Consider the following 12,983-nt stretch of genomic DNA (forward strand, 5'->3'; position numbering starts at 1 on the left):
GGCTTTCTTCAATTTAGAAACCTTTCAATTTGTGTGGTCATTTCCCTTATCCAATTCTACTATTTTGGCTTTTATAACATTTCAACACCACATACCAAACGTACAAACCATTAGGGTACATTGGCCCATTCATTTGATGTGGTTTGGGAAGACAACAGAAAAAATACATTAGTCTTGGCCATATTTGCCAATTGCTGCCATGTCACCATTTGTGAGCACTGAAAACTCTATTAAAACAAAGTTTGTGTTGTGTCACCAGGAACAACAAACAACATGCCCCTTTCTCACATCCAAATGGCGGAAATTGGAGAAAAAGGCAGCAACCACAAGGGCCATTCTAATATTAAGCACACCATGTTCATGTGTGAAAATGTTCTTATAATTCTAGCTGGTTGTGATTGTCTTACTTAGCAAACAGAAGTCCCGTGCCCCATAGGATGTTTAGAGGTGGGCAGACACTAAATTAGAAAACAGTAAAATTGTCAAGATAAGATATTTTCTGTCCTCTGCAGATGTTGTAGAACAGATACTGAATCCCCCTCCCTTTCCTTCTAAAAGGTTCAAAGTCCATCCACAAACCTAGTTGGTCCTTGAAATTCCGGCATGCCAATACCTCCCATGGATAACCACTGTTATGAAAAGTCCTCAGTGTGTCACCATGAATCTGCCCCATGCGTGTGGCTGTACATGAAGAGTGTGACTCTTATGTAGTCTTCCCATTTCATTAGGTGGTGATTTGGAGAAAACTATAGTGCCATCAAAAGAATATAAATTGTCATAGACATCTTTCCTGGGAAGGTTAAGGAAAGGATCTATTCAGTCTGCTCTCCTAACGTGGTGATCTAAAATTTGCTTTTTTGGACAAACTTCTAAAGAAGCTACAGTAATTATTAATGATAAATTTCAGTGATCATTAAGTCATAAATTGTGGGGTAATCCACATTTTTAAAAAAACCTCTTCTGAGGGAGCTACTGTAAGGCAGGGATGGATGTTTACATATTTGGGGGCACTGATCTCAGTGTCAAAAGATAAATAACATCCTGTAAGAATTAAGACTCGAGTTGAGCTTTGTTCAATATCGGAGCAAGAGATCTGTTGGTTCTTCCACTCTATACCCAAGGGATAAACACCACATTGATTTCTGTTTGCTACCCATTATGATACCTATATGAAGGATCCAAGCCCCTGGGTTGCCTCCCATCTACTGCAAATGAGGGAATCTTAAAGCCGGTACATGATCTATTATCCCCATCTTCTCAATGACAAATGCCTAAACATAATTAGGAACTTCAAATCTTAAGTGAAATACTTATTGAACAACTTCTCCACAGCCTCCTTGAACTGGTCCATCAGGATCTAAATGGATTAATCCCTAGGCGTAACCCCTCCTTAAATTTAAGGCGTTATTTTATCTTGGAATGGGCATCCCACCTGTGGCCACACACAGGCTGTCTGGCCTTGGACATTTAATCGGCTTTCAGCACCCTAGTTTGGAATATATGGACTGTGTCCTAGAGGAATTTGGCTTTAGTCCCCAGATGGTACAATGGACCAGACTCTTACATTGTAGACCATAAACCAGAGCCAAAACTAGTTGTCATATATTGGAATCCTACATAGTGGCCAGGGGCACAAGACAAGGGTGCCACTAACCCTTTAATTGTTCTCTTTGGCTCTTGAGCCCTAAGTGATAAAACTCCATGCTCAGGATAATGTTTGGGGTGCCCCACTATGAGGATATATTCATGCCAACCCCTTGCCCTGCTCGCTGACAAATTGATACTATCCTCATAAGACATTGATGTTAACCTAGACTTATTGGCTGGAACCCAGAGTGACCGCATTTGCCGCACTACTAGACGCCACTAAGGCATTTGACTTGCTGGGGTGGCCACATTTATTCTTTCTTCTGCCCCGCCTGGGCTTGAGCCCCAGGTTTGTGTGCCTTATCCAGTTGTTTTGCGCCTCCCAATGGCCAGACCCCATTTAAATGATATGATATCAGACATGTTCTCTATAACACGTGGCACTCACCAGGGCTGACCCTTATCCCCTATTCTTGTTGAGATTGCAACTAATGGTCCACCAAGGATTGAATTTCACAGCACAGAAATGTTTAATCTCAATGTATGCTGATGTATGCTGATGACATTGTGCTCTATGTCCGAGACCCACAAACAAACCTTTATCCCATTATATGAGAAGACTTTTAATTTGGAAGTCCCTCAGATATCCACAATAACTGGACTAAATCTACTCTTTTCCCACTCACCGACAAACTCCCCAGGTTGAATCGGATTTTCCATTAAGATGGGTGCTGAGGCGGGTGTGTTATTTGGGGATTTGGCTCAGTTGGGACGTAGAGGAACTCTGATGGATAAACTATGGGAGAGCAGTGGCCTGGCTGGGAGAGAAAATCCCAATGTAGAACAGACTCCCTCTGTCCTTGACAGGATGATTGAACATAGCTAAAATGGTAGTATTACCCACATTTTTGTATTTATTCAATAATGTTTCTATGCCTCTCGCTTCTCCTTTTTTCCAGCACCTGTGCTCTAATTGCTGCTAACAACCCCGTAATTGCCTGGGAGATACTTACACTCCCATTCCGGCAGGGGGGTCTCAATGCACCTAACAAGGTACTGTATGCATTTTGAGAGCAATCTCAATACTTACACCACTGGCTATACCCCAAAAGATTACACCCACACACATTTGTGGAGATGGAAGCTGCCTCTCCCTGGCCACTGCTCTCTACCAGTGTTAGACGCTTTCACGAAGAGAAACTTATATGGGCATAGGATGGCGTGAGCTATCAAGCCAAACTTAACATCATATACACCCCATCTATTCCATTAGTGCGCAACCCAATGCTGACCATGTTACAGGCTGAGTGTGCTAGAGTGTGCGCACACCACAGGAAATTACTCACCTACAAAGACTTAAACACAGGAGGACATTTTATCCCCCCTTTACATCTGACAATTTTCTCAAACCTACTGTACTAGGCACTATGCTCTATCATCAGCTGAGTGCAACATGTACGACTTTACACAACACATTTACCGAGGCACCGCCACAGCTGCTCGCTCTTGAACTCATGCTAGACTGTACAACATAATGCATGACACAGCACCCATTCATACCCCAACCGCCTCTGCATTAGGGGGATGAGATACTGATCCCCCCATTACAGATGAGCATTGGAAATATTGCTGCGAAGATATGGCTGCTCTCTCACCTAATTATTTAATTATAGATTGTGTCTCATTCATTTTAAATTCCTTCATCAACTATACCAAACACCAATACAATAGCAAAACACATGGAGCTCACAGCAGAAGCGTGCTACGGGAGGTGTATAGCCCCTCAAGCCACTTGTAATACACCTCACCTTGGATTGCCCACTGGTGAGGGAATACTGGAAGAGTGTACTTAACACCTTGGAGCAAATAGTTGGGCACTGGGTTCCACAGAGTCCACTAATGTGTCTTCTAGGTCATGTGAAAGACCTCCCACCAAGCACCCACCGCCTAACAGTATGCACTTGCTGCTGGTGAAACGTTGGATCGATATAAACTGGGGACAGAAACCGGCACCCAAAGCCATGTCCTGGTTACAGGACGTGCCTCATTGTCAGTAACAGCTGGCTGCCTATTGGGAACAAATGCGACCGACATCCCTCCTCGAAGAGATCTGGAAACCACTAGTATTATCTTTATGTTCACAGGAATCTACTCCTGATCCGCATACAGTGACAAGCTCTCCTTCTGATACCCAGACCTCGGAGCCCCGACCATTAGCCTCCCAGTAAATTCATGCGTAGATCTGATCTAACTTTCTCTTCTCTTTAAACATGCAGATACCTCCGACATACTCTACGCATTAACAACTTTACTTGTCTAACAGACAGTGATGACTGCCTTTTATTTTCATTGTACTACTTTGCTTTTTCATCGCACCAAGTATGCCAGAAAGGAAAACTCAATTGTTTTGCTGAACCCTCGCTGCCATACCCCTCCCCCATTCACATCCCCCCTTCCCTCTCTATGTTCCACTATTCCTTTTGATTTTTGCTTATTGTTACATGACATGGTTGATCTAATTGTCTCAAGAGAAGGGAAGCGGAAATCTCCGTTTCTGACACGCAGCGCACTGCAATAGTCCCTAAGGTTTCTGTATGAGATTAGAGCAATTATGAATAGTGTACAATGACATGTAACAAACTTTAAACACAAAAGAAATTGTTAAACAGATTTTGATCTGTAATCAATGTTCTCTAATCACATGTATGAAAACAATAGTAGATTTACGAAATTCAAAAGTGTCTGTTTTCAAAATACAATCCAAAAGCAAACATTGTATTTAACGATTCTTAGAATAAGACCCAATGCATTTCGGGTTTTAAAAAACCCTTCTTCAGGGTATTTCACAGAAACATAAACTGATGGAGGGCCTTCTGCCGGAACAGTAAGAAGAGGAGAGAAAACAAACATGAAAAACACATCAAATATGTATATAATACATAATCTTACAAGAAAAGGTTCAAAAGTCTGTGCCTGTGCCCACTGTGCACCAAAACTCAACGTGCCGCTGATGTGTCTCTGTGAAATACCATGCTTCAGAAGTGAAACACACGTGCGTACTAACAAAGGTTACCCTAGACGTGTACAGGCAAGTAATGTAATAGATCAGCGTGCTGACAATCCTCAAGAACACCATGTGACTCGTTGTGTTAACTGCAATGAATCCAGTAAACAGTGGTATGCATGCGTAACCAAAGAAAGAACAAGTACCTCCAGGCAAGAGAGGTACACAAGTGATCTCCCTGTATGTTGGAGCAGTCTATTATCTACAATTAGAACATTAGCTAAACGCTGTGTACAGCGCCGCAATATATGAACAAAAATATGACTGCCACCGCTTATCGGTATCCAATTTCTACGGAGTGTGAATCTGCGCATGTACAAAAAAGTGAAAGAGAATGTCTGAAATGTTTCCCATGCTCCACGCCATAAACAGAGCTCATATCAATGTATAATGAGCCTTACCTTAATGGTGAAGTCAAGTCACCGTACACTGAAGAGTTCTAAAACGAAAAGCCTCAAGTTAAATATGCCCACAAAATGTGGTAAAACGATAAGTAGACCTTGCGATCACTGCATTGCAACTGAAAGGTGCAATGACGCAGCCAGAATCTGATTATTCCAAATCAAAAGAATCCTAAATGAGGAGAATAACCTCAAAGTCATTCAAAATAAGCATCAAACATGTTCACTTCAAAAACCAAATGTGGTCCTTACAAATTACTAATTCATCAGTGGCGGCTGGTATTAAGGGGGCAAGGGGGCGTTGCCCTACCTACCAGCATCGGGGAAAACTAAAGGGAGGGAATGAACACCATGGAGCAGTTTGGAAGTGCTCACTGCTTGGTGCCCCCCCCCCCCGTGAAAAAACAATGTAAAATAAAAATCTTTTTTTTTGTGCTTGTCTCGAAGACTTTGAGATAAGCACACAAAAAAAGAAGTCGAAGAGTCTTCCTGCACATGTGCAAAGCTGGTCGAGGACTATTCCTCGCCCTCGAGGCACAAGCGAGGAGCGAGGAGGCGAGTGACATCAGCCTTGTGGGAGTGGCTGCATAAAGCGGCAGTGCATGGGTTACAAATGGGGCGCTAAGGAATTGGCTCAGGGTGCGGTCAGTGGAGCACCTTTCAGGATAATGGGAAGGGGCAGGGCTGGTGCACAGTGCAGGGGGTGGTAACAATTGCAGCACTCCCTTTCGCCTCCATGAATTAGACTTCCTAATTGGGTAAGGCGAGGCCGAGGCAACCTTAGGGGAGTGGCTATGCATTTCCGGGACACATTTGCTAGAAAAAGAAAGGCGCTGCAGCCGTGGTTTCAAACGAGCGCGCCGCAGGTTGGTTTACTTTTATAAAGTTACCGAGAGCTGAATTTTGGCCCACTGAGCCGACAATATTAATTAACAGGTCTGCACTTTGAAAGAATCACAATTGTGGGTAGGGGCGCGTGCCTAGGCTTGGACAGCAAGCATAGGATAACATAGCTAGAGTGATAGCAGATATGCTGAAGGAAAAAATAGGAGGGTCGAATATTTTTCACCACTGCAATCACAATTGTTTTTACATTGAGATGTCCGGGGGTGATGTGGGCTGCTGAAAAAACACAAATCATGAACACCAGAGAGCGGCATGCGCACGAGGAGTTCCCCGTGGGTGAAGGTGGGACTGATTGTGTCTGCAGAGAAATCCGGGAGCTACAGCAACATTTTGAATGCTTAAATAACTTTACTGAAACTATGAGCAGTGGCAAAGGAAACAAAAAGCTTGCTTTACTTTCTCTGCTCTGAACATGTTGGTGCCTTTCCACATTACCTTTGTTTCCTTCTGTTCTGTGCATAACTCTCTGAAAAATGCCTTTTCCTGCTCAAAGTTTCACAGGCACAGGAAAAGCTTGTTTAACGTGCTGCTCCATTGATCATTTCCTGCACATGTGCTCAGCTCAGAGGGAACATGGCTAACACTATATGCACATTCTGCACACGGAGCTTGCCAATTTTACCACCATCACTAATTTCCTCAGTTGAATTGGGGCACGGGGGCTGCCATTAATTATAACAAATGTACGTAGTCTTCTTGTGATGACCTTTAGCACATCCGATATCACAAGCCGGGGCTAGTTTGCAAGACACAAGAAGGAATAAAATAAAAAGTTGTTACTCAAACGATCAGAATAATGCCTTTGTTTTCCACAGTAATGAGGCTACAGCCTTCGCGCCCCCGCCTTTAGCGTCCCACATTTACCCCAATAGTGAATCTTTACAGCTCCAACCGGATGCTATGCATTATGTATTAATCTTCCACCTCCCCAACCCGAGCTAGGTGTTCTGGAACCCAGCACAACTTGCCTCCCTCCCCGAGCTGGATATTGTATTTTCTATGCCCCTGGTGAAACATTGGCCGTTAGAAGACGAAGGCCAGGGCGAGGTGGCGGCCTGACTGAGAGAGAGTAACTTAATCTACTCTCCTGGCCCGCATTAGTTGTCCATGTTTCTCTGCAAGGAAAACAAGCATTTGATTTCAGCAGAGCTGCTGAGCTGTGAAGCGCCTACGGGGGGTTTCTGTTCTAGTCCAAGGTAAGCCACTTTAAAGTGTTGGCAATTTGTTTGTTTGCAGCGAGCGCCAATGGCATTTGTGAGCTACTTATCTTTAACTTACATTTTCAAGAAAAGCCTATTTGTTGCTAAATGAAGGGTGACGTCCATCAAACTATTCAACCCTACTGTTTTAAAATATTGCATTCAGGCTAAATAGATGGCATGGGTGGAAGCAGGAATACAGTAAGATATGGGACAGTTTTAAATGTGTTTAAATATTTCAAGACTACACATTCCTAATTACTTTATAAATGTTCTCGCTGCCTGAAATTTGCTTTAACTTGCACCATTTGGTCCTTTTAAAAAAAAGAAAATCTCGGGGTGAGAGTCCCTCCATTTCCCCGTTTGTCAATTGGGCTCATTCGTGACACACATTCACAACTTTACGCCTCAACACTTTCAAATGTCACCAGCCGCCACTGTAATTCACTAGTGTAACGATGCCCGAAAAAGACGAAGAAAAAAACCAAAGCACGAGAATGGGTGTCTCATTGCACCTTTCAGGTTTTTAATAAAGTTAGAATACCTTTGTATCCTCCTCGAACTCTGTTACGTTATTTAAGAGGCTTACGTTTAGCCTCCTAGCACACGCCCCCTCTGAGTCAGGTGATCAGGATATCCGGCATACGTGAGATGTTGATGAGTCTTCGTTGGTTCACAGTGATCGCACGGTCTACTATCTTTTTACCACTTTTTGGCGGCATATTTAACGTGAGGCTTTTAGTTTTAGAACTCTTCAGTGTACGGTGACTTGACTTCACCATTAAGGTAAGGCTCATTATACATTGATATGAGCTCTGTTTATGGCGTGGAGCATGGGAAACATTTCAAACATTCCCTTTCACTTTTTTTGTACATGCGCAGATTCACACTCCTTAGGAATTGGATACCGGTAAGCGGTGGCAGTCGTATTTTCATTCATATATTGCAGCGCTGTACACAGCGTTTAGCTAATTTTCACTTTTCAATTGTAGATATAGATCGCTCCAACATACAGGGAGTTCACTTGTGTACCTCTCTTGCCTGGAGGTACTTGTTCTTTCTTTGGTTACGCATGTATACCACTGTTTACTGGATTCATTGCAGTTAACACAACGAGTCACATGGTGTTCTTGAGGACTGTCAGCATGCTGATCTATTACATTACTTGCCTGTACATGTCTAGGGTAACCTTTGTTAGTACGCACACGTGTTTCAATTCTGAAGCATGGTTTATAACAGAGACACGTCAGCAGCACGTTGAGTTTTGGTGCACAGTGGGCACAAGCACATACTTTTGAACCTTTTCTTGTAAGATTATGTAATATATACATAGTTGATGTGTTTTTCATGTTTCTTTTCTCTCCTCTTCTTACTGTTCTGGCAAGAGGCCCTCCATCAGATTATGTTACTAGGAAAGTTTCCCCTGAAGAAGGGTTTTTTAAAACCCGAAATGCATCTTGTGTGTTGCAAGAATCAGGGTACAAGAATCAGTAGCGTACAGCCTCCATTTAGCAGAGCACAAGATTGAAGATGAACATAGCTTCTCCATAGAGTGGAAGTGTATTATTTTCACTCCTGTAGCTGGAAGGTGGAGATCCCGATACTGACATGAAGAGTATTGCGAAATGGCTACTTTTAAAAATTCAATGAAGAACTTGTTAGCAAAAGGTTGCTGATAGATTTTCTGCACATATGAAATAATGAGGCGACCCAGTGTCCCTCAGAGCCTGGGTAAGTTTGCAATTGCTACAATAGGTTCTGTCGGGTAGAACAATTAATTTGTATCGCAGACAAACTAATCACGGTATGTACTTTCAAATTCAAAAATAACTAAATTACATTGATTAATCAGAGACACACCAAATATATGTTGCTTAATCAAAGACACACCAAACAATACACCAACATTGATTTATAAGACTTTATATATCCAATGGTTGCTGCATGGAATATAAGGCTGTTGTAAAGCGATTTGTCAAGGACAAAAAATATGATAATTACAAAATGACATAACATGTGATGTGACAGTGCAACATATACATATATATATTCAGTGAAAAAACCATAGTTTTCACACACGTTATAGTTAGCTGGACATTTCACTCGTAAAAAACCAATGAAATTTCCCCGTTATAGTTAGTTAAGCTAACTATAACTCGCGCGCCCGCAATCCACTGCTGATGACATCACATATTACATCACTCATGACATGGTCAGTGACATCACTCATGACATCACTGATGACATCTCAAATGACATCACTGATGACATCACTGATGACATCATCCAGTGAATGTGTGTTTTTCTGAAAATTACATATGTTTTATATATGTATATCTCAAGGTCAATGGAAGAATAAATGGGTATATAAGTATCTAAATGGATGATTTGTTTTTGAAAAATAGATTGTATAACTGACTGATTAAGTGTATCTTAGTGAATACATGGCTTAGTGAGTAATGTTTAAATATGTAAATATCTGTATCAGTCTCTCACTTTGTGTATAAAAGGCTGCATGGGTTGGTGAGTAGCTACATGAGTGTCTATATAGGTTATTAGTTGGTTTTTTGAGTATCAGTGTCTATATGGTTCGGTGGGGGGTATTACATAGTGCATAGTTGCATGAATGAGTGACTCACTGTTTGTATGTGTTGAAGACAGCATGTGTGCAGGACTGTATGGGTGGATGAGTGTGTGTATGGGTGTGTGAGTGAATGACTGTCTCAATAGTGTCTTTATGAGTAAGTACATATGTTTTAAACTAGTATATGTGACTATTGGTGTATATAAGTGAGTATATGTGAGAGTGAGAGATTGAAAGAGTTCTGTATGAATAAGTATGTGTTTCTATAAGTGATTGTTTAAAAGACTAAGTATGTGTAAGTTTCCGTAGAAGTAAGTGTGGTGGTGTGTGTATAACTGTATATGCAAGTAAATGGATGTTTGATTCTTTATTAGCATGAGTGACTATGTGTGTGAGTAACTCTATGGGTGAGTGGCATTGTGTTACAGGATGTTTAGGTGTATGAGTACATATGATGTGTGAGTACACGAATGAGTGACTGTACAGGACTGTTGGTGAATAAGTGGATGTTTATGTGGATCTTAGAATTATTGAAGAGGTTGTTGTAATTGGTATTGGTATGTCCATTTTTTTGAAAATTTCAGTCTCTATTTTTGAATGTGTGTATCAAAGGTTATATTAGGGTGAGAGGAGGTCTGCCACTCTATCACATGGATGATGTCATCAGTGATGTCATCAGTGATGTCATTTGAGATGTCATCAGTGATGTCATGAGTGATGTCACTGACCATGTCATGAGTGATGTAATATGTGATGTCATCAGCAGTGGATTGCGGGCGCGCGAGTTATAGTTAGCTTAACTAACTATAACGGGGAAATTTCATTGGTTTTTTACGAGTGAAATGTCCAGCTAACTATAACGTGTGTGAAACCTATGGTTTTTTTCACTGAATTTGCAAGGTTTTTTAAATGCTAATTCCTAACTATAACATGTGTGAAACCTATGGTTTTTTCAGTGAATTTGCAAGGTTTTTTAAATGCTAATTTCTAACTATAACGTGTGTGAAACCCATGGTTTTTTCAGTGAATTTGTATGGATTTTTAAATGGTAATTCTTAGCTATAACATATGTGATTCCCATATTTTTGTTTATTGATTTTTTATGATTTTTTTTTATAAATTCTTATATTAAATGTGTTTTTTTTTTAAAAAAAACAAGTTTTTTAAAAACTTTTTATTCTCTTAAAACATGTTTTTTTTTTTTTTTAAATTCTGCAATATTTCAAGTTTTCTCTTTTTTTTTTTACCAAACAGGTAAGATATATTAGTATAACTTTGAAATTTTTTTTTTTTTTTTAGTGCGCGTACGGTAAGCTTACGGTAAGCGTATGGTTTACGCAATGTCCGTAATTTATCTACGCTGTTTGCGTATAGTTACGCAATTTGCGTAGCCGCGCGTACTGCGCGTGTGGCGCATACGCGTGTACGCTACATGCGCACGTTACGCGGAAGTGTTGGGGAGTGACTGTTATGCGCATGCGCGCGAGCCTTTTTTACGCGCATGCGTACTTTTGCCGTAAGCGTACCGTAAGCGCACCGTAAGCGTACGGTTGGTCATGTGATCATGAAACACAACTTTTGATTGGTTGAAACTACTTTCAGTTCTAGAACTCTCCTACACCACACCCATTCCCCTCATTTCTGCTTGTGATCCCTTAGGAGAAGGAGCTGGGTTGTCTTTGTGATACGATGGCAGAACAGCAGAGCTCTTCTGAGAATGAGGCTAGCAGCACTACCTTGAGGCAGAGAAGGAGGAAAGAAAAGACCTCTTTCATATGGGAGTATTTTACTTTTCCAGAGGACAAGAAAAAGGTAAATGCACTTAGTGACTTGTAAGCTGTGTGGCCGTGTACTTTCAAGAGGGAATCCCAACAAGAAGTATTCCTTCGGGAATCACACCATGTTGAGACACCTTAAAGATGTACACAGAAGGACACATGCTCGACATACTGAAGGTAACCCTTCAGTAAGTCAACCAAGCACATCCACAGCAGCTCAGCCTGGTCCATCATCTGCAGGACCGAGTCCTTCTTCTGCAGGTCAGGTGAGCCCTTCATCTGTGGTGGGAGCATCTCCTTTTTTTTCTCCTCTGGAAACCAACCATCGTTTTTTGAGGGTTGAAATCCGTTGCGCCACTTGTCATGATCTAATTTGTCATAGGGAGACCAGTGTTTCCCTAGTGAACAATAAAATAGATCAGCACATTTGTCGTAGAGACTAATATTCCCACTCTTTCTTTCCTCTGTCCCTGCATGAACACAACGGCTCTTTTAAGAGCCAACCTTACCTTTCATCTATTTTTTACATATGTTTTTGAAACTTTTTTTTGATTTTTTTTTTACCGTACGCGTACGGTACGCGTAATTTTTTTTTTTTTTTTTAAAAAAACACAAAAAATCAATTATCACATTACAAGGTCCTTGAGAGACTACAATGAAAAACTGAAAATGTGATTGTGGAGAAGTGGAAAAAAGGGACCTTGAAATTTTTGACTTACCATACCCACTCAAAAAAATATTTATTAATTTTAATTGCTTTAAAAATGGTTCTAGTTGTCGAAAATTTTCTATCTCAATCTGAAAAAAAAGAAAAAATTATTAATATTTAATAAAACATTTCATAATACAGTACACATATTTACATATTTTTCAAAAAAAAATGTTGCCTTTTTTTTGCTGTTTTCAGAATATATTGCATTTCACTATAAATTGTGAAAGCAATTGCATTCATCATTTAACAGCGGGCAAAAAAAAAATTAACAATCTCAAAGATTGTTTTAAAAAAGCCCACAATCTCTTTTTGCATAAACATAACTTTATAGAAATGATTATGATTCTTAAAAAATATCATCTAATATCAATACTTATTTCTTTAAAATACCGTCTGACATTTTTGTTTCAGAAGTATAATCACAAAAATGTATCTTCAATAACTCCACAATACATCTGATTCCATTTCCTTTAGGCCAAATAGTAATTTTAAAATTCTTTTTTGATTAAATTTCCAATGGTAATTCAATAAAAATCTAAAGTTTAAATTGTACAGATCTCACCGATTGTCTGTAACATTTTGGTTTCCGAAAGAATAATTAATAATTAAATAAGTCCAAAATAGAATTGTTTACCTTTCCGCATGGCCAAATAGTAATTTTAAAAATCTTTTTGGAATAAATTTCCAATGGCAATCCAATAACATTCCAAAATTTAAATTGTGCAGATGTTACCGATTTTTTCTAAATTTTT

General features: G+C 40.3%; 1 long non-coding RNA gene across 1 annotated transcript in view; it reads left to right on the forward strand.

The window, feature by feature from the left end:
* The first annotated feature begins 7,777 nt into the window (after positions 1-7,777).
* The window catches only part of LOC146817311 (uncharacterized), an 80,521-nt gene continuing 75,315 nt past the window's right edge, over positions 7,778-12,983 (forward strand). The window contains exon 1 of the long non-coding RNA XR_014962529.1: positions 7,778-7,943. This is a non-coding gene — a long non-coding RNA (uncharacterized LOC146817311). The remainder of the gene's footprint in view (positions 7,944-12,983) is intronic.

The sequence above is a fragment of the Triturus cristatus genome, chromosome 6 (assembly GCF_964204655.1).
Source record: "Triturus cristatus chromosome 6, aTriCri1.1, whole genome shotgun sequence".
In the NCBI taxonomy this organism is placed as follows: domain Eukaryota; kingdom Metazoa; phylum Chordata; class Amphibia; order Caudata; family Salamandridae; genus Triturus; species Triturus cristatus.